We start from the raw sequence: 26360 nt of genomic DNA, 5'->3' as shown, positions 1-26360 counted from the left end.
TAATAAATTTTTCCTAAATGGTCATTTAAACGCGTTTGACGTTTCACGTAGAATCTAGTACACTTAATACGTTATTTATGGTCCTATAAACCACCATTTAGATTTTTTTTCCATACGGCCCGGTAAAGTGGCCCACTCTACTGTCTCTAGCCGATGACCCCAAAAGTGCCAGTCCGGGCCTGGCGGTGTACCTCTATTTCACGGATTCAAGATATCGTCTTCTCCTTTGTTCGCGCGATGGCTACAAACGTTGTCATCTCCCACCAGGACCAACATTCGGTGACGTAATTATGAAATATTTGAAATGCTCGAATTCTCTCTTTTTACTTTGTTAAACAGTGACGGCTCCTAGCGGGTTATCGCTTCTCGGCCTTTTGGCTAAGATCAAAGTGTAGTATCTGTTCTTATCAGCTTAATATCTGATACGGGTCCCATCGGGGCCCAAGATATTAAACTTATTTTTGGACGGCGGCGGAGTGGTCGGAGCTTGCTCCACCTCCGCCACGGGTCGGCCTGGTATTGCAGTAAATCCGGGATCGGCCCACTTCTCTCTTGAAATCAAAAATCAAACGCTCTTATAATGGCGCACTGCGCAACACAGTATTTCCGGGAAATGTTATTTGGCTGTCTTTATATATATTTCTTTATTATAATATATTGCCCCTCTGACGTCATAAGTGGTAAAATCCTTATTGTCGAATAGTTAATAATGAAGAATCGGAAAGATTCCAGTTTTTGAATTTTCTTTTACCTAGTTATACACTCTTTTTCGCGGTATTTTCACGGAGGATAGGAAGGGAGGCGAAGTAGGAGGGATGAATGGCGGCAAGATTGCGGCAGCTACGCTACGTCTAGCCGCCATTTTTCCGAAATTTTCCCGCCGCTAAGCTTCTTACAAGGATGCTGCCGCGTTCATCCCTCCTACTTCGCCTCCCTTCCTATCCTCCTTGGTATTTTCCTGGGCGCGTCCATGCTTGGTTTTCCCCCTTTCAGTCCTCTCCTCCATTATGGATACCCAAGGAGTGGATGCTAGACTCCCCGTTTAGGGCAGAGGCAATGGCCGACGAGCGGGAGGCAAGTAAGAGGGGTAAAATAAAGGCGCGAAAAGAGGTTGTTCTGTGTTATTCCTGTGGTTTTATTCGTAACCCAAGGTTCGTAAATCGTGCATGTTCTAAGTGGTTGGCTGAAGGAACCGGTTTTCATAACGTAAATTCGCGGGTTTCGGTATGGTGGGTAGAGACAGCGCGCCCCTCATTTTTAGGTCATTGGGTTCCAGCCAAGATGTTCCGCGTAAAGAGAAAACACGAAATAAGCCCCTCTCCATTTTTTCTCTCTTCCCGTCTTCCGTGGACAGTGAGTCGCCGCCGGGGGCCCGCCGCCCGCGGCAGCTACATTACCAAGATATAAAGTGGCAAGGCTTATTTTTGGTAAGTACAAAATCATTTATTATATATTGCTCTATAATTAACTATATTTGGAATTAAACATTTTTGTTCTATTTATCTCAAAGTCATGATTATTCCTAACATTAATAGTATTAAACTTAATATGATATATCTTTTGTTAAAGTAGATTAGGAATTTATAATTTTAATATTTATAGAGGAGTTCGGATTTAAAATGTTATATTTTTTTAATAATGATCTCAAAGATCTGACTTTTGAAATGTTTGTTACTTTTTCTAAGTATCAATAAAACATGACATTAAATTTATATTGTGCCAAGGTTCATTTTTATATTTTACATAAACTACATCACCTAAAACAATTAATAGATAAAAGTTAGCTATATTATTTTGTTTAAAAAATATATCTCTGTCTCCGTTTTATTATTTAATTTCGTGGTTTGTTTTGATATTTTGTATTTTTGGGTTACTCCCCTAATCCATGCGGCTGTCCCATGATAAAACCTTCTATAAAACATTTTCCAAAAGTCCTTTTTTAGATTCAACTATTTAAATTACATTTAAGATTAAAATTTAGAACAAAAAATATATTTCACAATTAGAATTTGTTAATAAAATTTTAACTTTGGACTTCATTCCAAAACCAGAAAAGGCCATTTCAGAGTGGATTTTACCGCGGAAATGTTTTTGTTTAGAGATAAACGTTAGTTAGTTAGTTAGTTAGTTAGTTAGTTAGTTAATTAGTTAGTTAGTTAGTTAGTTAGTTAATTAGTTAGTTAGTTAGTTAGTTAGTTAGTTAGTTAGTTAGTTAGTTAGTTAGTAAGTAAGTAAGTAAGTAAGTAAGTAAGTAAGTAAGTAAGTTAGTACTATTTTAAGTACAAGCCTTAAGTAGAATAAAATGAAAACCAATTTTCTCGCCATTTTATTTTGTTCAATTTTGATACTAACATGTATTTTATTCACGGAAAGATGCTGCCAGTTGTTAAAAAAAGGCCAAGAGTTGACCGAAATAATATTATCGTCTGGGCGAACTTTTAATTGCATAAAAAAGCAGCGTCAAAATGATAGGATGAAGGTATTTTCCTGTTAAAAGACGCAAATCCCATCCCGCGAAAATAAATGAGTAGCCAACGGCACGCGGTGTTCCCAGGTGGTCTCCCTCCCAAGTACTGACCGCGCTCGACGCTGCTTAACTTCGGTGATCAGACGAGAACCGGTGTATTCAGCGTGATATGGCCGTTGCCGCTAGAGTGTAATTGATAGCGGTGGACAAGCCGCGACTAGCCAGGTCCTGGTAGGTTGGTGATCGCCGAGGGCCACCGGCTGCATGCGGCTCCAATAGAACGTTCTATACACTCTTTTTAGAAACGTTTACTGGGCGCCGATATTATCGTACAGACAACCAACGAGCAAGCCCTTTACCGCAGAAATTTCATCCCCCCCCCCCCCCAAACCAGTTTTTTCATCACCCTCCCCGTAGACTGTAAGGTGATGGCGGTCGATTGGGAAGGCGCGTTTACGAATCTATAAAATTGGTGTGGTGTGCTTTCCCCCTTTGGAGTTCGGAGGAGGTGAAGGTTTGGCCGGTTTTTCGTCTTAGAGAAATATATTTATCTGGCAAACCCGTAAGAAATTGAGAGCAGTCAATTTTTATTAGTAGCGTAGTTGCTAGCCTAGGCTTCACATATTTCCGGCTTTGCTTTCCGCGCCTTTTTTCTTATTTTAAATGATTTTTGTAATAAATGTATGATGGCAAATAAGAAAAATTCTAGAAAATACTAGTCCCAAATCCACGTGTTTAAGATGAAACTTAGATCATGAAAATATCCTTAACCCCAAACATACTTCAACACCTAGGGTGCCTCCTACAACTCCTAAAAGGTACGTCTCTAAAATATTCATATAAAGACAGGACATAAGCCGAATTCTCTTAAACCAAAGAATAACAAAAGTTGTTAGTCCTGCTGAACCAGCTCTATAGTCTGTATGAAAAGTGACCGGTTATGGTCCACTTTTATAGAACGCTCTATTCGCTTATAATAAATTTTTCCTAAATGGTCATTTAAACGCGTTTGACGTTTCACGTAGAATCTAGTACACTTAATACGTTATTTATGGTCCTATAAACCACCATTTAGATTTTTTTTCCATACGGCCCGGTAAAGTGGCCCACTCTACTGTCTCTAGCCGATGACCCCAAAAGTGCCAGTCCGGGCCTGGCGGTGTACCTCTATTTCACGGATTCAAGATATCGTCTTCTCCTTTGTTCGCGCGATGGCTACAAACGTTGTCATCTCCCACCAGGACCAACATTCGGTGACGTAATTATGAAATATTTGAAATGCTCGAATTCTCTCTTTTTACTTTGTTAAACAGTGACGGCTCCTAGCGGGTTATCGCTTCTCGGCCTTTTGGCTAAGATCAAAGTGTAGTATCTGTTCTTCAATAGTACTATACCGAGATCTTAGTCGGGGGGCGAGAAGTGTTTATACGCCTTTAAGGCGAGTTTGCCTGCCTTACCGCACGAGATGATCCTTTGCTGAGCCGTTCCGCTGCTGCTGTTCCTGAAAGAAAAAAAAAAAACCCACCTGCTACGTACCTGTTACTCACCTGAAGCTGTATCTCCTGTGATCCTGCTCCTGTGAAGTCTCGTCTCTCCGCTGATCCTCTCATAGCCAGCATGGCTATGGAGGTAAGGAAACGAACCGCTCGCTTAGACGTAAGCGGTAGCTTCTTGGAAGTCGCTCAAGCCTTCCTCGAGAAACTTGGACCAGACAGTGTCGAAACACTGCAACCTGTTGGTAATACATCCTTTTTATTAACTTTTACGACCCTTGCATTCCTGCAACAAGCTGTCTCTTATGGAGAATTAATGGTAAACAACAAGCCCTGCAAAATCACGAGTGTAGAAGACGACGGCATCTGGCTTACCATAAAGCAGTTGCCTTCTTGGATTCAATGGGATTCCATTCTGACAACCCTGCGTCAATACGGGGAGATTAAAGCTCATCGCCACGATGAATATAAAGAATTAAAAGGGATAAGGAATGGCGATCGTGTAGTGAAATTGAAAATGAAACTAACTGTTCCTAATGTGCTTTATTTTGGACGGAGCAGGGCCCTGGTATACTATACCGGGGTTGCCAAGAAATGCTTCTTTTGTGAGCAGGAGGGGCACGTTGCCTCCACCTGCGAAAAAAAGAAAAACCAGAGGGCAGAGAAGAAGGAAAACGAAGACCGCGTGTTACCCCAAGATCCGGAAACCACCGCAAGTTCCACACGTACTCCTTTGGAGGTGGTAATCGTTAGCGCTACCACCCGAGAAGAAGACTTAAAAGAAAGCTCACCACGCATACCCTCAATACTTACTCAAGCAGACGACTCCAAATCCTCTGAAGAAAGCTGGACTTTAACATCACCAGAACCATACAAGAGAAACGCAGAACCTCCAGTCCAAACAAGCCAATACGCCGACGCCTTGAAATCTCCACCACATCACGATGACCTAGAACCCGAAAGCGAACCCGAATCCATTGACTCCGACAACAACTCCAGACCCCGATTTGATCCATCAGAGTGGAATTATACCGATCCGTCACAACTACATTTACATCTATTGAGGAAAACCGAACTTCAAGCCCTTCTTGCAAAAATCAACTCCAGAGCACCCACACGTTCACCCATCCTAACCAAACGAGCAGAAGACCAAGCGGCACAAATCATCGAACTTTTAAAAAATTATCCAAAGAGACGACGTAGTAAAACTCCAGAAAAAGAAGTGAAAAAAGGCAAAAATATGTTTTAAATTTAATTTTTAAAATTTTTAGCATAGTTCTTTGCTCGATTTTTTAACCATGTTCCCTTTATCTTTTAACGATTGTTCGCGATAAATTAAAATAATTAACACGCGAACAAAAATGACAAAATTGTAAAAATGTAAAAAAACGAAGCTTTTAATAAACAATTAAAAGTATCTGTTCTTATCAGCTTAATATCTGATACGGGTCCCATCGGGGCCCAAGATATTAAACTTATTTTTGGACGGCGGCGGAGTGGTCGGAGCTTGCTCCACCTCCGCCACGGGTCGGCCTGGTATTGCAGTAAATCCGGGATCGGCCCACTTCTCTCTTGAAATCAAAAATCAAACGCTCTTATAATGGCGCACTGCGCAACACAGTATTTCCGGGAAATGTTATTTGGCTGTCTTTATATATATTTCTTTATTATAATATATTGCCCCTCTGACGTCATAAGTGGTAAAATCCTTATTGTCGAATAGTTAATAATGAAGAATCGGAAAGATTCCAGTTTTTGAATTTTCTTTTACCTAGTTATACACTCTTTTTCGCGGTATTTTCACGGAGGATAGGAAGGGAGGCGAAGTAGGAGGGATGAATGGCGGCAAGATTGCGGCAGCTACGCTACGTCTAGCCGCCATTTTTCCGAAATTTTCCCGCCGCTAAGCTTCTTACAAGGATGCTGCCGCGTTCATCCCTCCTACTTCGCCTCCCTTCCTATCCTCCTTGGTATTTTCCTGGGCGCGTCCATGCTTGGTTTTCCCCCTTTCAGTCCTCTCCTCCATTATGGATACCCAAGGAGTGGATGCTAGACTCCCCGTTTAGGGCAGAGGCAATGGCCGACGAGCGGGAGGCAAGTAAGAGGGGTAAAATAAAGGCGCGAAAAGAGGTTGTTCTGTGTTATTCCTGTGGTTTTATTCGTAACCCAAGGTTCGTAAATCGTGCATGTTCTAAGTGGTTGGCTGAAGGAACCGGTTTTCATAACGTAAATTCGCGGGTTTCGGTATGGTGGGTAGAGACAGCGCGCCCCTCATTTTTAGGTCATTGGGTTCCAGCCAAGATGTTCCGCGTAAAGAGAAAACACGAAATAAGCCCCTCTCCATTTTTTCTCTCTTCCCGTCTTCCGTGGACAGTGAGTCGCCGCCGGGGGCCCGCCGCCCGCGGCAGCTACATTACCAAGATATAAAGTGGCAAGGCTTATTTTTGGTAAGTACAAAATCATTTATTATATATTGCTCTATAATTAACTATATTTGGAATTAAACATTTTTGTTCTATTTATCTCAAAGTCATGATTATTCCTAACATTAATAGTATTAAACTTAATATGATATATCTTTTGTTAAAGTAGATTAGGAATTTATAATTTTAATATTTATAGAGGAGTTCGGATTTAAAATGTTATATTTTTTTAATAATGATCTCAAAGATCTGACTTTTGAAATGTTTGTTACTTTTTCTAAGTATCAATAAAACATGACATTAAATTTATATTGTGCCAAGGTTCATTTTTATATTTTACATAAACTACATCACCTAAAACAATTAATAGATAAAAGTTAGCTATATTATTTTGTTTAAAAAATATATCTCTGTCTCCGTTTTATTATTTAATTTCGTGGTTTGTTTTGATATTTTGTATTTTTGGGTTACTCCCCTAATCCATGCGGCTGTCCCATGATAAAACCTTCTATAAAACATTTTCCAAAAGTCCTTTTTTAGATTCAACTATTTAAATTACATTTAAGATTAAAATTTAGAACAAAAAATATATTTCACAATTAGAATTTGTTAATAAAATTTTAACTTTGGACTTCATTCCAAAACCAGAAAAGGCCATTTCAGAGTGGATTTTACCGCGGAAATGTTTTTGTTTAGAGATAAACGTTAGTTAGTTAGTTAGTTAGTTAGTTAGTTAGTTAATTAGTTAGTTAGTTAGTTAGTTAGTTAATTAGTTAGTTAGTTAGTTAGTTAGTTAGTTAGTTAGTTAGTTAGTTAGTTAGTAAGTAAGTAAGTAAGTAAGTAAGTAAGTAAGTAAGTAAGTTAGTACTATTTTAAGTACAAGCCTTAAGTAGAATAAAATGAAAACCAATTTTCTCGCCATTTTATTTTGTTCAATTTTGATACTAACATGTATTTTATTCACGGAAAGATGCTGCCAGTTGTTAAAAAAAGGCCAAGAGTTGACCGAAATAATATTATCGTCTGGGCGAACTTTTAATTGCATAAAAAAGCAGCGTCAAAATGATAGGATGAAGGTATTTTCCTGTTAAAAGACGCAAATCCCATCCCGCGAAAATAAATGAGTAGCCAACGGCACGCGGTGTTCCCAGGTGGTCTCCCTCCCAAGTACTGACCGCGCTCGACGCTGCTTAACTTCGGTGATCAGACGAGAACCGGTGTATTCAGCGTGATATGGCCGTTGCCGCTAGAGTGTAATTGATAGCGGTGGACAAGCCGCGACTAGCCAGGTCCTGGTAGGTTGGTGATCGCCGAGGGCCACCGGCTGCATGCGGCTCCAATAGAACGTTCTATACACTCTTTTTAGAAACGTTTACTGGGCGCCGATATTATCGTACAGACAACCAACGAGCAAGCCCTTTACCGCAGAAATTTCATCCCCCCCCCCCCCCCCAAACCAGTTTTTTCATCACCCTCCCCGTAGACTGTAAGGTGATGGCGGTCGATTGGGAAGGCGCGTTTACGAATCTATAAAATTGGTGTGGTGTGCTTTCCCCCTTTGGAGTTCGGAGGAGGTGAAGGTTTGGCCGGTTTTTCGTCTTAGAGAAATATATTTATCTGGCAAACCCGTAAGAAATTGAGAGCAGTCAATTTTTATTAGTAGCGTAGTTGCTAGCCTAGGCTTCACATATTTCCGGCTTTGCTTTCCGCGCCTTTTTTCTTATTTTAAATGATTTTTGTAATAAATGTATGATGGCAAATAAGAAAAATTCTAGAAAATACTAGTCCCAAATCCACGTGTTTAAGATGAAACTTAGATCATGAAAATATCCTTAACCCCAAACATACTTCAACACCTAGGGTGCCTCCTACAACTCCTAAAAGGTACGTCTCTAAAATATTCATATAAAGACAGGACATAAGCCGAATTCTCTTAAACCAAAGAATAACAAAAGTTGTTAGTCCTGCTGAACCAGCTCTATAGTCTGTATGAAAAGTGACCGGTTATGGTCCACTTTTATAGAACGCTCTATTCGCTTATAATAAATTTTTCCTAAATGGTCATTTAAACGCGTTTGACGTTTCACGTAGAATCTAGTACACTTAATACGTTATTTATGGTCCTATAAACCACCATTTAGATTTTTTTTCCATACGGCCCGGTAAAGTGGCCCACTCTACTGTCTCTAGCCGATGACCCCAAAAGTGCCAGTCCGGGCCTGGCGGTGTACCTCTATTTCACGGATTCAAGATATCGTCTTCTCCTTTGTTCGCGCGATGGCTACAAACGTTGTCATCTCCCACCAGGACCAACATTCGGTGACGTAATTATGAAATATTTGAAATGCTCGAATTCTCTCTTTTTACTTTGTTAAACAGTGACGGCTCCTAGCGGGTTATCGCTTCTCGGCCTTTTGGCTAAGATCAAAGTGTAGTATCTGTTTCCTATATCAGTTCTATACCGCGATCTTAGTCTAAGCCGAGAAGTGTTTATACGCCTTTAAGGCGAGTTATACGTGCCTGCTCGTCTACCTGCCAAGCTGATTCGGCATTCTACACCGACCCAGTTCCTGTGCCAGTTGAAGTTCCTGTTCCTGCTCCTGCGTTCCAGTCGCTGTTTGGCTCATCCCAGCGGTTCCTGAGTATCCGGTTTCCGCTTCGGCGGTCACCACCATCGTCGCCATGCCTACCGTGTCGTCGCTGCCGTGTAAACCACAGTCCGAGCCTTCGTCCTCCAAGAAGGCCACGGCAAGAATCAAGTTCGACGGGGTCAATGTAGAAGATTTGGCTGTAGCTCTTTTCGACTGCATTGGCCCCAAGAGTATCACCGTCTTCCAGATGATTGGAAAAGCGGAATGCCAGATCACCTTTAAAGATGCTTTCTGCTATCAGAAGGCTGTGGATGCCGGCATTATTGTCGGTGACAAGCACCTCAACATCGTTGGAGTCGCCGATCCGGTTACGCAGATAACAATCAAGGATGCTCCCAGCTGGTGGGAGCTACCCTTTCTGAAATCTGCCTTAAAGAATTATTGTGAGGTACTCTCAGAAACATGGGAAACATTTCAAAAAGGCCCGTTAAAAGACGTCCGCAATGGAAATCGGCGGCTAGAAGTAAAGATCAAGAGTCCAATCCCGAACCTGATGACCATCAGCGGGCATCGCATCCAACTTGTCTATCAAGGTGTCCAGCGAATGTGTTTTTACTGCCGTAAAGACAGTCATCAGGTTCGGGATTGCCCGAAGAAGAAAAAGAAAAAGGCGCAATCATCTCCAGAAGATTCGGACATCCAAGGGCATATTCCAGCCCCCGAAGACACTGGCAACTTACGAAACTCGACCCCAGCACCACTGGCAGAACGGGAAACCGCTACCGATGCTGCTGACCATCAAGAACAGATGGACGAATCTATACCAGAAGTAGGGTGTTTTGAGGGGGGTGAAGATGGCTGGAGTCTCTCTTCGCCAAAGTCTTCCCTTAAAGCATCTGAATTGCCAAAAATGTCTAACGGCTACGCAAACGCTGTGAAGACTCCGCCACAGCGCACACCCGTTCCAGAGTCATCTCCCAACTCGAAACACCCAGTATACGAGAGTCCGATCTACGAACGAGATTGGCAGTTTGCAGAAATGACCGATTGCGAAATAGAGAACTTTTGCCAGCGTGCAGGAAACTTTGTCACGGAGTCACCTGAGCTACTCAGATGGCGTGAAGAATTCTTAACTGAGGCACGTCAAACTTTGCAGACTCGCAGGAAACGAGTACAGACTTCCCCATCAGGAACATTTACCAAAAAAGGGAAAAAATAGGCCCTTATGGTGATATGTAAATATGTTTTTAAATTACTTTCTTAGTTTTAAATACGCTTTTATTGTAAATTTTAACTTTACAATTTTAAAAGTTATTTTTATATATATTTTAAAAGATTATTGTATGCTTAATATGAATAACTCACCTGATACGTACCGCGGAACCTGTTTACCCTGTAAAAGAAAATTTAAAAATTATTTAGAACCTATTGTTAAAAAAAAAAAATAAACTTACCTGATATACTTACCTTGAAAACTGTAGAACCTGAAAAAACAAAAAGAAAAAATTAGAATTGTATGCTTAAATTTAAATTAATTTATAGGATACTAATACCTGAAGTAAATTATATTAACTTACCTTCACTCGACATGTAGATAACTGTAAATAGTATTGTAAATTATCGCGTCTAATTTTATTTTTGGAACGACAAGTATTTTTACGCTCGTTTAGCGCTTTGACTGATGTATGCAACAATCCATTTTTTTGTTTAATACAGTGTTCGCGATAATTTAAATTTTTTAATAACGCGGACACTTGTAACCTTGACAACGAATTTTAAATAAACAAATTCAGTATCTGTTCTTATCAGCTTAATATCTGATACGGGTCCCATCGGGGCCCAAGATATTAAACTTATTTTTGGACGGCGGCGGAGTGGTCGGAGCTTGCTCCACCTCCGCCACGGGTCGGCCTGGTATTGCAGTAAATCCGGGATCGGCCCACTTCTCTCTTGAAATCAAAAATCAAACGCTCTTATAATGGCGCACTGCGCAACACAGTATTTCCGGGAAATGTTATTTGGCTGTCTTTATATATATTTCTTTATTATAATATATTGCCCCTCTGACGTCATAAGTGGTAAAATCCTTATTGTCGAATAGTTAATAATGAAGAATCGGAAAGATTCCAGTTTTTGAATTTTCTTTTACCTAGTTATACACTCTTTTTCGCGGTATTTTCACGGAGGATAGGAAGGGAGGCGAAGTAGGAGGGATGAATGGCGGCAAGATTGCGGCAGCTACGCTACGTCTAGCCGCCATTTTTCCGAAATTTTCCCGCCGCTAAGCTTCTTACAAGGATGCTGCCGCGTTCATCCCTCCTACTTCGCCTCCCTTCCTATCCTCCTTGGTATTTTCCTGGGCGCGTCCATGCTTGGTTTTCCCCCTTTCAGTCCTCTCCTCCATTATGGATACCCAAGGAGTGGATGCTAGACTCCCCGTTTAGGGCAGAGGCAATGGCCGACGAGCGGGAGGCAAGTAAGAGGGGTAAAATAAAGGCGCGAAAAGAGGTTGTTCTGTGTTATTCCTGTGGTTTTATTCGTAACCCAAGGTTCGTAAATCGTGCATGTTCTAAGTGGTTGGCTGAAGGAACCGGTTTTCATAACGTAAATTCGCGGGTTTCGGTATGGTGGGTAGAGACAGCGCGCCCCTCATTTTTAGGTCATTGGGTTCCAGCCAAGATGTTCCGCGTAAAGAGAAAACACGAAATAAGCCCCTCTCCATTTTTTCTCTCTTCCCGTCTTCCGTGGACAGTGAGTCGCCGCCGGGGGCCCGCCGCCCGCGGCAGCTACATTACCAAGATATAAAGTGGCAAGGCTTATTTTTGGTAAGTACAAAATCATTTATTATATATTGCTCTATAATTAACTATATTTGGAATTAAACATTTTTGTTCTATTTATCTCAAAGTCATGATTATTCCTAACATTAATAGTATTAAACTTAATATGATATATCTTTTGTTAAAGTAGATTAGGAATTTATAATTTTAATATTTATAGAGGAGTTCGGATTTAAAATGTTATATTTTTTTAATAATGATCTCAAAGATCTGACTTTTGAAATGTTTGTTACTTTTTCTAAGTATCAATAAAACATGACATTAAATTTATATTGTGCCAAGGTTCATTTTTATATTTTACATAAACTACATCACCTAAAACAATTAATAGATAAAAGTTAGCTATATTATTTTGTTTAAAAAATATATCTCTGTCTCCGTTTTATTATTTAATTTCGTGGTTTGTTTTGATATTTTGTATTTTTGGGTTACTCCCCTAATCCATGCGGCTGTCCCATGATAAAACCTTCTATAAAACATTTTCCAAAAGTCCTTTTTTAGATTCAACTATTTAAATTACATTTAAGATTAAAATTTAGAACAAAAAATATATTTCACAATTAGAATTTGTTAATAAAATTTTAACTTTGGACTTCATTCCAAAACCAGAAAAGGCCATTTCAGAGTGGATTTTACCGCGGAAATGTTTTTGTTTAGAGATAAACGTTAGTTAGTTAGTTAGTTAGTTAGTTAGTTAGTTAATTAGTTAGTTAGTTAGTTAGTTAGTTAATTAGTTAGTTAGTTAGTTAGTTAGTTAGTTAGTTAGTTAGTTAGTTAGTTAGTAAGTAAGTAAGTAAGTAAGTAAGTAAGTAAGTAAGTAAGTTAGTACTATTTTAAGTACAAGCCTTAAGTAGAATAAAATGAAAACCAATTTTCTCGCCATTTTATTTTGTTCAATTTTGATACTAACATGTATTTTATTCACGGAAAGATGCTGCCAGTTGTTAAAAAAAGGCCAAGAGTTGACCGAAATAATATTATCGTCTGGGCGAACTTTTAATTGCATAAAAAAGCAGCGTCAAAATGATAGGATGAAGGTATTTTCCTGTTAAAAGACGCAAATCCCATCCCGCGAAAATAAATGAGTAGCCAACGGCACGCGGTGTTCCCAGGTGGTCTCCCTCCCAAGTACTGACCGCGCTCGACGCTGCTTAACTTCGGTGATCAGACGAGAACCGGTGTATTCAGCGTGATATGGCCGTTGCCGCTAGAGTGTAATTGATAGCGGTGGACAAGCCGCGACTAGCCAGGTCCTGGTAGGTTGGTGATCGCCGAGGGCCACCGGCTGCATGCGGCTCCAATAGAACGTTCTATACACTCTTTTTAGAAACGTTTACTGGGCGCCGATATTATCGTACAGACAACCAACGAGCAAGCCCTTTACCGCAGAAATTTCATCCCCCCCCCCCCCCAAACCAGTTTTTTCATCACCCTCCCCGTAGACTGTAAGGTGATGGCGGTCGATTGGGAAGGCGCGTTTACGAATCTATAAAATTGGTGTGGTGTGCTTTCCCCCTTTGGAGTTCGGAGGAGGTGAAGGTTTGGCCGGTTTTTCGTCTTAGAGAAATATATTTATCTGGCAAACCCGTAAGAAATTGAGAGCAGTCAATTTTTATTAGTAGCGTAGTTGCTAGCCTAGGCTTCACATATTTCCGGCTTTGCTTTCCGCGCCTTTTTTCTTATTTTAAATGATTTTTGTAATAAATGTATGATGGCAAATAAGAAAAATTCTAGAAAATACTAGTCCCAAATCCACGTGTTTAAGATGAAACTTAGATCATGAAAATATCCTTAACCCCAAACATACTTCAACACCTAGGGTGCCTCCTACAACTCCTAAAAGGTACGTCTCTAAAATATTCATATAAAGACAGGACATAAGCCGAATTCTCTTAAACCAAAGAATAACAAAAGTTGTTAGTCCTGCTGAACCAGCTCTATAGTCTGTATGAAAAGTGACCGGTTATGGTCCACTTTTATAGAACGCTCTATTCGCTTATAATAAATTTTTCCTAAATGGTCATTTAAACGCGTTTGACGTTTCACGTAGAATCTAGTACACTTAATACGTTATTTATGGTCCTATAAACCACCATTTAGATTTTTTTTCCATACGGCCCGGTAAAGTGGCCCACTCTACTGTCTCTAGCCGATGACCCCAAAAGTGCCAGTCCGGGCCTGGCGGTGTACCTCTATTTCACGGATTCAAGATATCGTCTTCTCCTTTGTTCGCGCGATGGCTACAAACGTTGTCATCTCCCACCAGGACCAACATTCGGTGACGTAATTATGAAATATTTGAAATGCTCGAATTCTCTCTTTTTACTTTGTTAAACAGTGACGGCTCCTAGCGGGTTATCGCTTCTCGGCCTTTTGGCTAAGATCAAAGTGTAGTATCTGTTCTTATCAGCTTAATATCTGATACGGGTCCCATCGGGGCCCAAGATATTAAACTTATTTTTGGACGGCGGCGGAGTGGTCGGAGCTTGCTCCACCTCCGCCACGGGTCGGCCTGGTATTGCAGTAAATCCGGGATCGGCCCACTTCTCTCTTGAAATCAAAAATCAAACGCTCTTATAATGGCGCACTGCGCAACACAGTATTTCCGGGAAATGTTATTTGGCTGTCTTTATATATATTTCTTTATTATAATATATTGCCCCTCTGACGTCATAAGTGGTAAAATCCTTATTGTCGAATAGTTAATAATGAAGAATCGGAAAGATTCCAGTTTTTGAATTTTCTTTTACCTAGTTATACACTCTTTTTCGCGGTATTTTCACGGAGGATAGGAAGGGAGGCGAAGTAGGAGGGATGAATGGCGGCAAGATTGCGGCAGCTACGCTACGTCTAGCCGCCATTTTTCCGAAATTTTCCCGCCGCTAAGCTTCTTACAAGGATGCTGCCGCGTTCATCCCTCCTACTTCGCCTCCCTTCCTATCCTCCTTGGTATTTTCCTGGGCGCGTCCATGCTTGGTTTTCCCCCTTTCAGTCCTCTCCTCCATTATGGATACCCAAGGAGTGGATGCTAGACTCCCCGTTTAGGGCAGAGGCAATGGCCGACGAGCGGGAGGCAAGTAAGAGGGGTAAAATAAAGGCGCGAAAAGAGGTTGTTCTGTGTTATTCCTGTGGTTTTATTCGTAACCCAAGGTTCGTAAATCGTGCATGTTCTAAGTGGTTGGCTGAAGGAACCGGTTTTCATAACGTAAATTCGCGGGTTTCGGTATGGTGGGTAGAGACAGCGCGCCCCTCATTTTTAGGTCATTGGGTTCCAGCCAAGATGTTCCGCGTAAAGAGAAAACACGAAATAAGCCCCTCTCCATTTTTTCTCTCTTCCCGTCTTCCGTGGACAGTGAGTCGCCGCCGGGGGCCCGCCGCCCGCGGCAGCTACATTACCAAGATATAAAGTGGCAAGGCTTATTTTTGGTAAGTACAAAATCATTTATTATATATTGCTCTATAATTAACTATATTTGGAATTAAACATTTTTGTTCTATTTATCTCAAAGTCATGATTATTCCTAACATTAATAGTATTAAACTTAATATGATATATCTTTTGTTAAAGTAGATTAGGAATTTATAATTTTAATATTTATAGAGGAGTTCGGATTTAAAATGTTATATTTTTTTAATAATGATCTCAAAGATCTGACTTTTGAAATGTTTGTTACTTTTTCTAAGTATCAATAAAACATGACATTAAATTTATATTGTGCCAAGGTTCATTTTTATATTTTACATAAACTACATCACCTAAAACAATTAATAGATAAAAGTTAGCTATATTATTTTGTTTAAAAAATATATCTCTGTCTCCGTTTTATTATTTAATTTCGTGGTTTGTTTTGATATTTTGTATTTTTGGGTTACTCCCCTAATCCATGCGGCTGTCCCATGATAAAACCTTCTATAAAACATTTTCCAAAAGTCCTTTTTTAGATTCAACTATTTAAATTACATTTAAGATTAAAATTTAGAACAAAAAATATATTTCACAATTAGAATTTGTTAATAAAATTTTAACTTTGGACTTCATTCCAAAACCAGAAAAGGCCATTTCAGAGTGGATTTTACCGCGGAAATGTTTTTGTTTAGAGATAAACGTTAGTTAGTTAGTTAGTTAGTTAGTTAGTTAGTTAATTAGTTAGTTAGTTAGTTAGTTAGTTAATTAGTTAGTTAGTTAGTTAGTTAGTTAGTTAGTTAGTTAGTTAGTTAGTTAGTAAGTAAGTAAGTAAGTAAGTAAGTAAGTAAGTAAGTAAGTTAGTACTATTTTAAGTACAAGCCTTAAGTAGAATAAAATGAAAACCAATTTTCTCGCCATTTTATTTTGTTCAATTTTGATACTAACATGTATTTTATTCACGGAAAGATGCTGCCAGTTGTTAAAAAAAGGCCAAGAGTTGACCGAAATAATATTATCGTCTGGGCGAACTTTTAATTGCATAAAAAAGCAGCGTCAAAATGATAGGATGAAGGTATTTTCCTGTTAAAAGACGCAAATCCCATCCCGCGAAAATAAATGAGTAGCCAACGGCACGCGGTGTTCCCAGGTGGTCTCCCTCCCAAGTACTGACCGCGCTCGACGCTGCTTAACTTCGGTGATCAGACGAGAACCGGTGTATTCAGCGTGATATGGCCGTTGCCGCTAGAGTGTAATTGATAGCGGTGGACAAGCCGCGACTAGCCAGGTCCTGGTAGGTTGGTGATCGCCGAGGGCCACCGGCTGCATGCGGCTCCAATAGAACGTTCTATACACTCTTTTTAGAAACGTTTACTGGGCGCCGATATTATCGTACAGACAACCAACGAGCAAGCCCTTTACCGCAGAAATTTCATCCCCCCCCCCCCCCCCCAAACCAGTTTTTTCATCACCCTCCCCGTAGACTGTAAGGTGATGGCGGTCGATTGGGAAGGCGCGTTTACGAATCTATAAAATTGGTGTGGTGTGCTTTCCCCCTTTGGAGTTCGGAGGAGGTGAAGGTTTGGCCGGTTTTTCGTCTTAGAGAAATATATTTATCTGGCAAACCCGTAAGAAATTGAGAGCAGTCAATTTTTATTAGTAGCGTAGTTGCTAGCCTAGGCTTCACATATTTCCGGCTTTGCTTTCCGCGCCTTTTTTCTTATTTTAAATGATTTTTGTAATAAATGTATGATGGCAAATAAGAAAAATTCTAGAAAATACTAGTCCCAAATCCACGTGTTTAAGATGAAACTTAGATCATGAAAATATCCTTAACCCCAAACATACTTCAACACCTAGGGTGCCTCCTACAACTCCTAAAAGGTACGTCTCTAAAATATTCATATAAAGACAGGACATAAGCCGAATTCTCTTAAACCAAAGAATAACAAAAGTTGTTAGTCCTGCTGAACCAGCTCTATAGTCTGTATGAAAAGTGACCGGTTATGGTCCACTTTTATAGAACGCTCTATTCGCTTATAATAAATTTTTCCTAAATGGTCATTTAAACGCGTTTGACGTTTCACGTAGAATCTAGTACACTTAATACGTTATTTATGGTCCTATAAACCACCATTTAGATTTTTTTTCCATACGGCCCGGTAAAGTGGCCCACTCTACTGTCTCTAGCCGATGACCCCAAAAGTGCCAGTCCGGGCCTGGCGGTGTACCTCTATTTCACGGATTCAAGATATCGTCTTCTCCTTTGTTCGCGCGATGGCTACAAACGTTGTCATCTCCCACCAGGACCAACATTCGGTGACGTAATTATGAAATATTTGAAATGCTCGAATTCTCTCTTTTTACTTTGTTAAACAGTGACGGCTCCTAGCGGGTTATCGCTTCTCGGCCTTTTGGCTAAGATCAAAGTGTAGTATCTGTTCTTATCAGCTTAATATCTGATACGGGTCCCATCGGGGCCCAAGATATTAAACTTATTTTTGGACGGCGGCGGAGTGGTCGGAGCTTGCTCCACCTCCGCCACGGGTCGGCCTGGTATTGCAGTAAATCCGGGATCGGCCCACTTCTCTCTTGAAATCAAAAATCAAACGCTCTTATAATGGCGCACTGCGCAACACAGTATTTCCGGGAAATGTTATTTGGCTGTCTTTATATATATTTCTTTATTATAATATATTGCCCCTCTGACGTCATAAGTGGTAAAATCCTTATTGTCGAATAGTTAATAATGAAGAATCGGAAAGATTCCAGTTTTTGAATTTTCTTTTACCTAGTTATACACTCTTTTTCGCGGTATTTTCACGGAGGATAGGAAGGGAGGCGAAGTAGGAGGGATGAATGGCGGCAAGATTGCGGCAGCTACGCTACGTCTAGCCGCCATTTTTCCGAAATTTTCCCGCCGCTAAGCTTCTTACAAGGATGCTGCCGCGTTCATCCCTCCTACTTCGCCTCCCTTCCTATCCTCCTTGGTATTTTCCTGGGCGCGTCCATGCTTGGTTTTCCCCCTTTCAGTCCTCTCCTCCATTATGGATACCCAAGGAGTGGATGCTAGACTCCCCGTTTAGGGCAGAGGCAATGGCCGACGAGCGGGAGGCAAGTAAGAGGGGTAAAATAAAGGCGCGAAAAGAGGTTGTTCTGTGTTATTCCTGTGGTTTTATTCGTAACCCAAGGTTCGTAAATCGTGCATGTTCTAAGTGGTTGGCTGAAGGAACCGGTTTTCATAACGTAAATTCGCGGGTTTCGGTATGGTGGGTAGAGACAGCGCGCCCCTCATTTTTAGGTCATTGGGTTCCAGCCAAGATGTTCCGCGTAAAGAGAAAACACGAAATAAGCCCCTCTCCATTTTTTCTCTCTTCCCGTCTTCCGTGGACAGTGAGTCGCCGCCGGGGGCCCGCCGCCCGCGGCAGCTACATTACCAAGATATAAAGTGGCAAGGCTTATTTTTGGTAAGTACAAAATCATTTATTATATATTGCTCTATAATTAACTATATTTGGAATTAAACATTTTTGTTCTATTTATCTCAAAGTCATGATTATTCCTAACATTAATAGTATTAAACTTAATATGATATATCTTTTGTTAAAGTAGATTAGGAATTTATAATTTTAATATTTATAGAGGAGTTCGGATTTAAAATGTTATATTTTTTTAATAATGATCTCAAAGATCTGACTTTTGAAATGTTTGTTACTTTTTCTAAGTATCAATAAAACATGACATTAAATTTATATTGTGCCAAGGTTCATTTTTATATTTTACATAAACTACATCACCTAAAACAATTAATAGATAAAAGTTAGCTATATTATTTTGTTTAAAAAATATATCTCTGTCTCCGTTTTATTATTTAATTTCGTGGTTTGTTTTGATATTTTGTATTTTTGGGTTACTCCCCTAATCCATGCGGCTGTCCCATGATAAAACCTTCTATAAAACATTTTCCAAAAGTCCTTTTTTAGATTCAACTATTTAAATTACATTTAAGATTAAAATTTAGAACAAAAAATATATTTCACAATTAGAATTTGTTAATAAAATTTTAACTTTGGACTTCATTCCAAAACCAGAAAAGGCCATTTCAGAGTGGATTTTACCGCGGAAATGTTTTTGTTTAGAGATAAACGTTAGTTAGTTAGTTAGTTAGTTAGTTAGTTAGTTATTATTAGTTAGTTAGTTAGTTAGTTAGTTAGTTAGTTAGTTAGTTAGTTAGTTAGTTAGTTAGTTAGTTAGTTAGTAAGTAAGTAAGTAAGTAAGTAAGTAAGTAAGTAAGTAAGTTAGTACTATTTTAAGTACAAGCCTTAAGTAGAATAAAATGAAAACCAATTTTCTCGCCATTTTATTTTGTTCAATTTTGATACTAACATGTATTTTATTCACGGAAAGATGCTGCCAGTTGTTAAAAAAAGGCCAAGAGTTGACCGAAATAATATTATCGTCTGGGCGAACTTTTAATTGCATAAAAAAGCAGCGTCAAAATGATAGGATGAAGGTATTTTCCTGTTAAAAGACGCAAATCCCATCCCGCGAAAATAAATGAGTAGCCAACGGCACGCGGTGTTCCCAGGTGGTCTCCCTCCCAAGTACTGACCGCGCTCGACGCTGCTTAACTTCGGTGATCAGACGAGAACCGGTGTATTCAGCGTGATATGGCCGTTGCCGCTAGAGTGTAATTGATAGCGGTGGACAAGCCGCGACTAGCCAGGTCCTGGTAGGTTGGTGATCGCCGAGGGCCACCGGCTGCATGCGGCTCCAATAGAACGTTCTATACACTCTTTTTAGAAACGTTTACTGGGCGCCGATATTATCGTACAGACAACCAACGAGCAAGCCCTTTACCGCAGAAATTTCATCCCCCCCCCCCCCCCCAAACCAGTTTTTTCATCACCCTCCCCGTAGACTGTAAGGTGATGGCGGTCGATTGGGAAGGCGCGTTTACGAATCTATAAAATTGGTGTGGTGTGCTTTCCCCCTTTGGAGTTCGGAGGAGGTGAAGGTTTGGCCGGTTTTTCGTCTTAGAGAAATATATTTATCTGGCAAACCCGTAAGAAATTGAGAGCAGTCAATTTTTATTAGTAGCGTAGTTGCTAGCCTAGGCTTCACATATTTCCGGCTTTGCTTTCCGCGCCTTTTTTCTTATTTTAAATGATTTTTGTAATAAATGTATGATGGCAAATAAGAAAAATTCTAGAAAATACTAGTCCCAAATCCACGTGTTTAAGATGAAACTTAGATCATGAAAATATCCTTAACCCCAAACATACTTCAACACCTAGGGTGCCTCCTACAACTCCTAAAAGGTACGTCTCTAAAATATTCATATAAAGACAGGACATAAGCCGAATTCTCTTAAACCAAAGAATAACAAAAGTTGTTAGTCCTGCTGAACCAGCTCTATAGTCTGTATGAAAAGTGACCGGTTATGGTCCACTTTTATAGAACGCTCTATTCGCTTATAATAAATTTTTCCTAAATGGTCATTTAAACGCGTTTGACGTTTCACGTAGAATCTAGTACACTTAATACGTTATTTATGGTCCTATAAACCACCATTTAGATTTTTTTTCCATACGGCCCGGTAAAGTGGCCCACTCTACTGTCTCTAGCCGATGACCCCAAAAGTGCCAGTCCGGGCCTGGCGGTGTACCTCTATTTCACGGATTCAAGATATCGTCTTCTCCTTTGTTCGCGCGATGGCTACAAACGTTGTCATCTCCCACCAGGACCAACATTCGGTGACGTAATTATGAAATATTTGAAATGCTCGAATTCTCTCTTTTTACTTTGTTAAACAGTGACGGCTCCTAGCGGGTTATCGCTTCTCGGCCTTTTGGCTAAGATCAAAGTGTAGTATCTGTTCTTATCAGCTTAATATCTGATACGGGTCCCATCGGGGCCCAAGATATTAAACTTATTTTTGGACGGCGGCGGAGTGGTCGGAGCTTGCTCCACCTCCGCCACGGGTCGGCCTGGTATTGCAGTAAATCCGGGATCGGCCCACTTCTCTCTTGAAATCAAAAATCAAACGCTCTTATAATGGCGCACTGCGCAACACAGTATTTCCGGGAAATGTTATTTGGCTGTCTTTATATATATTTCTTTATTATAATATATTGCCCCTCTGACGTCATAAGTGGTAAAATCCTTATTGTCGAATAGTTAATAATGAAGAATCGGAAAGATTCCAGTTTTTGAATTTTCTTTTACCTAGTTATACACTCTTTTTCGCGGTATTTTCACGGAGGATAGGAAGGGAGGCGAAGTAGGAGGGATGAATGGCGGCAAGATTGCGGCAGCTACGCTACGTCTAGCCGCCATTTTTCCGAAATTTTCCCGCCGCTAAGCTTCTTACAAGGATGCTGCCGCGTTCATCCCTCCTACTTCGCCTCCCTTCCTATCCTCCTTGGTATTTTCCTGGGCGCGTCCATGCTTGGTTTTCCCCCTTTCAGTCCTCTCCTCCATTATGGATACCCAAGGAGTGGATGCTAGACTCCCCGTTTAGGGCAGAGGCAATGGCCGACGAGCGGGAGGCAAGTAAGAGGGGTAAAATAAAGGCGCGAAAAGAGGTTGTTCTGTGTTATTCCTGTGGTTTTATTCGTAACCCAAGGTTCGTAAATCGTGCATGTTCTAAGTGGTTGGCTGAAGGAACCGGTTTTCATAACGTAAATTCGCGGGTTTCGGTATGGTGGGTAGAGACAGCGCGCCCCTCATTTTTAGGTCATTGGGTTCCAGCCAAGATGTTCCGCGTAAAGAGAAAACACGAAATAAGCCCCTCTCCATTTTTTCTCTCTTCCCGTCTTCCGTGGACAGTGAGTCGCCGCCGGGGGCCCGCCGCCCGCGGCAGCTACATTACCAAGATATAAAGTGGCAAGGCTTATTTTTGGTAAGTACAAAATCATTTATTATATATTGCTCTATAATTAACTATATTTGGAATTAAACATTTTTGTTCTATTTATCTCAAAGTCATGATTATTCCTAACATTAATAGTATTAAACTTAATATGATATATCTTTTGTTAAAGTAGATTAGGAATTTATAATTTTAATATTTATAGAGGAGTTCGGATTTAAAATGTTATATTTTTTTAATAATGATCTCAAAGATCTGACTTTTGAAATGTTTGTTACTTTTTCTAAGTATCAATAAAACATGACATTAAATTTATATTGTGCCAAGGTTCATTTTTATATTTTACATAAACTACATCACCTAAAACAATTAATAGATAAAAGTTAGCTATATTATTTTGTTTAAAAAATATATCTCTGTCTCCGTTTTATTATTTAATTTCGTGGTTTGTTTTGATATTTTGTATTTTTGGGTTACTCCCCTAATCCATGCGGCTGTCCCATGATAAAACCTTCTATAAAACATTTTCCAAAAGTCCTTTTTTAGATTCAACTATTTAAATTACATTTAAGATTAAAATTTAGAACAAAAAATATATTTCACAATTAGAATTTGTTAATAAAATTTTAACTTTGGACTTCATTCCAAAACCAGAAAAGGCCATTTCAGAGTGGATTTTACCGCGGAAATGTTTTTGTTTAGAGATAAACGTTAGTTAGTTAGTTAGTTAGTTAGTTAGTTAGTTAATTAGTTAGTTAGTTAGTTAGTTAGTTAATTAGTTAGTTAGTTAGTTAGTTAGTTAGTTAGTTAGTTAGTTAGTTAGTAAGTAAGTAAGTAAGTAAGTAAGTAAGTAAGTAAGTAAGTTAGTACTATTTTAAGTACAAGCCTTAAGTAGAATAAAATGAAAACCAATTTTCTCGCCATTTTATTTTGTTCAATTTTGATACTAACATGTATTTTATTCACGGAAAGATGCTGCCAGTTGTTAAAAAAAGGCCAAGAGTTGACCGAAATAATATTATCGTCTGGGCGAACTTTTAATTGCATAAAAAAGCAGCGTCAAAATGATAGGATGAAGGTATTTTCCTGTTAAAAGACGCAAATCCCATCCCGCGAAAATAAATGAGTAGCCAACGGCACGCGGTGTTCCCAGGTGGTCTCCCTCCCAAGTACTGACCGCGCTCGACGCTGCTTAACTTCGGTGATCAGACGAGAACCGGTGTATTCAGCGTGATATGGCCGTTGCCGCTAGAGTGTAATTGATAGCGGTGGACAAGCCGCGACTAGCCAGGTCCTGGTAGGTTGGTGATCGCCGAGGGCCACCGGCTGCATGCGGCTCCAATAGAACGTTCTATACACTCTTTTTAGAAACGTTTACTGGGCGCCGATATTATCGTACAGACAACCAACGAGCAAGCCCTTTACCGCAGAAATTTCATCCCCCCCCCCCCCCCAAACCAGTTTTTTCATCACCCTCCCCGTAGACTGTAAGGTGATGGCGGTCGATTGGGAAGGCGCGTTTACGAATCTATAAAATTGGTGTGGTGTGCTTTCCCCCTTTGGAGTTCGGAGGAGGTGAAGGTTTGGCCGGTTTTTCGTCTTAGAGAAATATATTTATCTGGCAAACCCGTAAGAAATTGAGAGCAGTCAATTTTTATTAGTAGCGTAGTTGCTAGCCTAGGCTTCACATATTTCCGGCTTTGCTTTCCGCGCCTTTTTTCTTATTTTAAATGATTTTTGTAATAAATGTATGATGGCAAATAAGAAAAATTCTAGAAAATACTAGTCCCAAATCCACGTGTTTAAGATGAAACTTAGATCATGAAAATATCCTTAACCCCAAACATACTTCAACACCTAGGGTGCCTCCTACAACTCCTAAAAGGTACGTCTCTAAAATATTCATATAAAGACAGGACATAAGCCGAATTCTCTTAAACCAAAGAATAACAAAAGTTGTTAGTCCTGCTGAACCAGCTCTATAGTCTGTATGAAAAGTGACCGGTTATGGTCCACTTTTATAGAACGCTCTATTCGCTTATAATAAATTTTTCCTAAATGGTCATTTAAACGCGTTTGACGTTTCACGTAGAATCTAGTACACTTAATACGTTATTTATGGTCCTATAAACCACCATTTAGATTTTTTTTCCATACGGCCCGGTAAAGTGGCCCACTCTACTGTCTCTAGCCGATGACCCCAAAAGTGCCAGTCCGGGCCTGGCGGTGTACCTCTATTTCACGGATTCAAGATATCGTCTTCTCCTTTGTTCGCGCGATGGCTACAAACGTTGTCATCTCCCACCAGGACCAACATTCGGTGACGTAATTATGAAATATTTGAAATGCTCGAATTCTCTCTTTTTACTTTGTTAAACAGTGACGGCTCCTAGCGGGTTATCGCTTCTCGGCCTTTTGGCTAAGATCAAAGTGTAGTATCTGTTCCCAGCTATTTCGCTGAAATCTTGGCCGAAAGGCCGTTAAGCGACGTATACGCTTCTCAGCCTGTTCCTGTGATGTTGACTTACCTGCCGGTTTCCTGACGTGCCTGTTCCTGTTCCTGCTTCCGAAGCTGCCGCTGCTGTTCCTGGTTCCGTTGCTGATCCTGGTTCCGCTGCTGTTCCTGGTCCTGGTTCCGCTGCTACTTACCTGTCGCTACTGTTCCGGACGTCTACGCTGTATCCTGACCTGGCTGGCTTTTGCCATTGCTACTTGACGCTGTTCCTTCCTGGGACCTAAATTCACCTGACGATCTCTCCATAGCCAGGATGGCTATGGAGGTGAGAAAACGAACTGCTCGACTGGACGTCGACGCCGGCTTCCTGGAAGTCGCTCAGGCTTTCCACGAGAAGCTCGGTCCTGAATCCATCGAGACGTTGCAACCTGTTGGTAAGGAGGCATTCTTACTTACCTTCGCAACCCTTGCCTTTCTACAGCAAGCGGTCTCTTACGGAGAATTAACAATCGGCAACAAGACCTGCAGAGTCACCAGCGTCGAGGATGATGGCGTCTGGCTGACGATCAAGAATTTACCACCATGGATTCAATGGGACGCCATATTGACAACCCTACGTCAGTACGGCGAAATAAAGGCTCATCGTTTAGATGAATATAAAGAACTAAAAGGAGTTAAAAATGGAGACAGAGCGGTAAAAATACGAATTACTCAAACTATACCTAATGTCCTTTACTTCGGCCGCAGTCGGGCTCTGGTCTACTATCCCGGCGTTTCAAAGAAATGCTTCTTCTGTGACCAGGAGGGGCACTTTGCCTCTGCCTGTGTCGCAAAGAAGGAAAAGACGGCAGACAAGCCGGTAGCCAAAAAAGACTTACCCAAAGATCCTGAACCACACCGAAGTTCCACATCTGCTCTTGCCAACGCCACCACACTAGAAAACAACCTGGAAGAAAATCAAGAACCCCAAACCAGCAAATCACCCATACTTACCGCATCCGACGACTCCAAAAGCTCTGAAGAGAGCTGGACTTTAACATCACCAGAACCATACAAGAGAAACGCAGAACCTCCAGTCCAAACAAGCCAATACGCCGACGCCTTGAAATCTCCACCACATCACGATGACCTAGAACCCGAAAGCGAACCCGAATCCATTGCCTCCGACAACAACTCCAGACCCCGATTTGATCCATCAGAGTGGAATTATACCGATCCGTCACAACTACATTTACATCTATTGAGGAAAACCGAACTTCAAGCCCTTCTTGCAAAAATCAACTCCAGAGCACCCACACGTTCACCCATCCTAACCAAACGAGCAGAAGACCAAGCGGCACAAATCATCGAACTTTTAAAAAATTATCCAAAGAGACGACGTAGTAAAACTCCAGAAAAAGAAGTGAAAAAAGGCAAAAATATGTTTTAAATTTAATTTTTAAATTTTCACATAGTTCTTTACTCGTTTTTTTTTTACAATGTTTCTTTTTATCTTTTAACGAGTGTTCGCGCTAATTTAAATTAAGTTAAAACGCGAACAAATGACTTGAATGTAATTTTTGTAACGAAACGAATCTTTTAATAAACTATTAAAAGTATCTGTTCTTATCAGCTTAATATCTGATACGGGTCCCATCGGGGCCCAAGATATTAAACTTATTTTTGGACGGCGGCGGAGTGGTCGGAGCTTGCTCCACCTCCGCCACGGGTCGGCCTGGTATTGCAGTAAATCCGGGATCGGCCCACTTCTCTCTTGAAATCAAAAATCAAACGCTCTTATAATGGCGCACTGCGCAACACAGTATTTCCGGGAA

The 26360-nt window shown here is 40.4% G+C and overlaps 11 non-coding genes and 5 pseudogenes across 11 annotated transcripts; 10 read left to right on the top strand and 6 right to left on the bottom strand.

Annotated features, from left to right (window-relative positions):
* Nucleotides 1-358: 358 nt before the first annotated feature.
* Nucleotides 359-550, top strand: LOC149920835 (U2 spliceosomal RNA). The gene has a single exon (XR_016477588.1). It is a non-coding gene; the product is annotated as a U2 spliceosomal RNA (small nuclear RNA).
* A 1979-nt stretch (nucleotides 551-2529) lies between these two features.
* LOC149920834 (5S ribosomal RNA) lies at nucleotides 2530-2648 on the bottom strand. Its single transcript, XR_016477628.1, has one exon. It is a non-coding gene; the product is annotated as a 5S ribosomal RNA (ribosomal RNA).
* Nucleotides 2649-3799: 1151 nt separating this feature from the next.
* On the top strand, nucleotides 3800-3929 carry LOC149920833 (U2 spliceosomal RNA; annotated as a pseudogene).
* Nucleotides 3930-5350: 1421 nt separating this feature from the next.
* LOC149920832 (U2 spliceosomal RNA) lies at nucleotides 5351-5530 on the top strand (annotated as a pseudogene).
* A 1979-nt stretch (nucleotides 5531-7509) lies between these two features.
* Nucleotides 7510-7628, bottom strand: LOC149920831 (5S ribosomal RNA). The gene has a single exon (XR_016477617.1). It is a non-coding gene; the product is annotated as a 5S ribosomal RNA (ribosomal RNA).
* A 1153-nt stretch (nucleotides 7629-8781) lies between these two features.
* On the top strand, nucleotides 8782-8940 carry LOC149920830 (U2 spliceosomal RNA; annotated as a pseudogene).
* A 1791-nt stretch (nucleotides 8941-10731) lies between these two features.
* On the top strand, nucleotides 10732-10922 carry LOC149920829 (U2 spliceosomal RNA). The gene has a single exon (XR_016477676.1). It is a non-coding gene; the product is annotated as a U2 spliceosomal RNA (small nuclear RNA).
* A 1979-nt stretch (nucleotides 10923-12901) lies between these two features.
* LOC149920828 (5S ribosomal RNA) lies at nucleotides 12902-13020 on the bottom strand. The gene has a single exon (XR_016477606.1). It is a non-coding gene; the product is annotated as a 5S ribosomal RNA (ribosomal RNA).
* A 1151-nt stretch (nucleotides 13021-14171) lies between these two features.
* LOC149920827 (U2 spliceosomal RNA) lies at nucleotides 14172-14363 on the top strand. The gene has a single exon (XR_016477587.1). It is a non-coding gene; the product is annotated as a U2 spliceosomal RNA (small nuclear RNA).
* A 1979-nt stretch (nucleotides 14364-16342) lies between these two features.
* On the bottom strand, nucleotides 16343-16461 carry LOC149920826 (5S ribosomal RNA). The gene has a single exon (XR_016477595.1). It is a non-coding gene; the product is annotated as a 5S ribosomal RNA (ribosomal RNA).
* A 1154-nt stretch (nucleotides 16462-17615) lies between these two features.
* On the top strand, nucleotides 17616-17807 carry LOC149920825 (U2 spliceosomal RNA). Its single transcript, XR_016477586.1, has one exon. It is a non-coding gene; the product is annotated as a U2 spliceosomal RNA (small nuclear RNA).
* A 1973-nt stretch (nucleotides 17808-19780) lies between these two features.
* LOC149920824 (5S ribosomal RNA) lies at nucleotides 19781-19899 on the bottom strand. The gene has a single exon (XR_016477584.1). It is a non-coding gene; the product is annotated as a 5S ribosomal RNA (ribosomal RNA).
* A 1153-nt stretch (nucleotides 19900-21052) lies between these two features.
* On the top strand, nucleotides 21053-21244 carry LOC149920823 (U2 spliceosomal RNA). Its single transcript, XR_016477585.1, has one exon. It is a non-coding gene; the product is annotated as a U2 spliceosomal RNA (small nuclear RNA).
* A 1975-nt stretch (nucleotides 21245-23219) lies between these two features.
* On the bottom strand, nucleotides 23220-23338 carry LOC149920822 (5S ribosomal RNA). Its single transcript, XR_016477575.1, has one exon. It is a non-coding gene; the product is annotated as a 5S ribosomal RNA (ribosomal RNA).
* A 1152-nt stretch (nucleotides 23339-24490) lies between these two features.
* LOC149920821 (U2 spliceosomal RNA) lies at nucleotides 24491-24634 on the top strand (annotated as a pseudogene).
* A 1485-nt stretch (nucleotides 24635-26119) lies between these two features.
* LOC149920820 (U2 spliceosomal RNA) lies at nucleotides 26120-26297 on the top strand (annotated as a pseudogene).
* The last annotated feature ends 63 nt before the right edge of the window (nucleotides 26298-26360 follow it).

This window comes from Leiobunum rupestre, assembly GCF_980474605.1.
Source record: "Leiobunum rupestre chromosome 9 unlocalized genomic scaffold, qqLeiRupe1.1.hap1 SUPER_9_unloc_1, whole genome shotgun sequence".
Taxonomy (NCBI): Eukaryota; Metazoa; Arthropoda; class Arachnida; order Opiliones; family Sclerosomatidae; genus Leiobunum; species Leiobunum rupestre.
The sequence above is the reverse complement of the archived record's forward strand: the minus strand, read 5'-3'. Positions and strand labels throughout refer to the sequence as shown.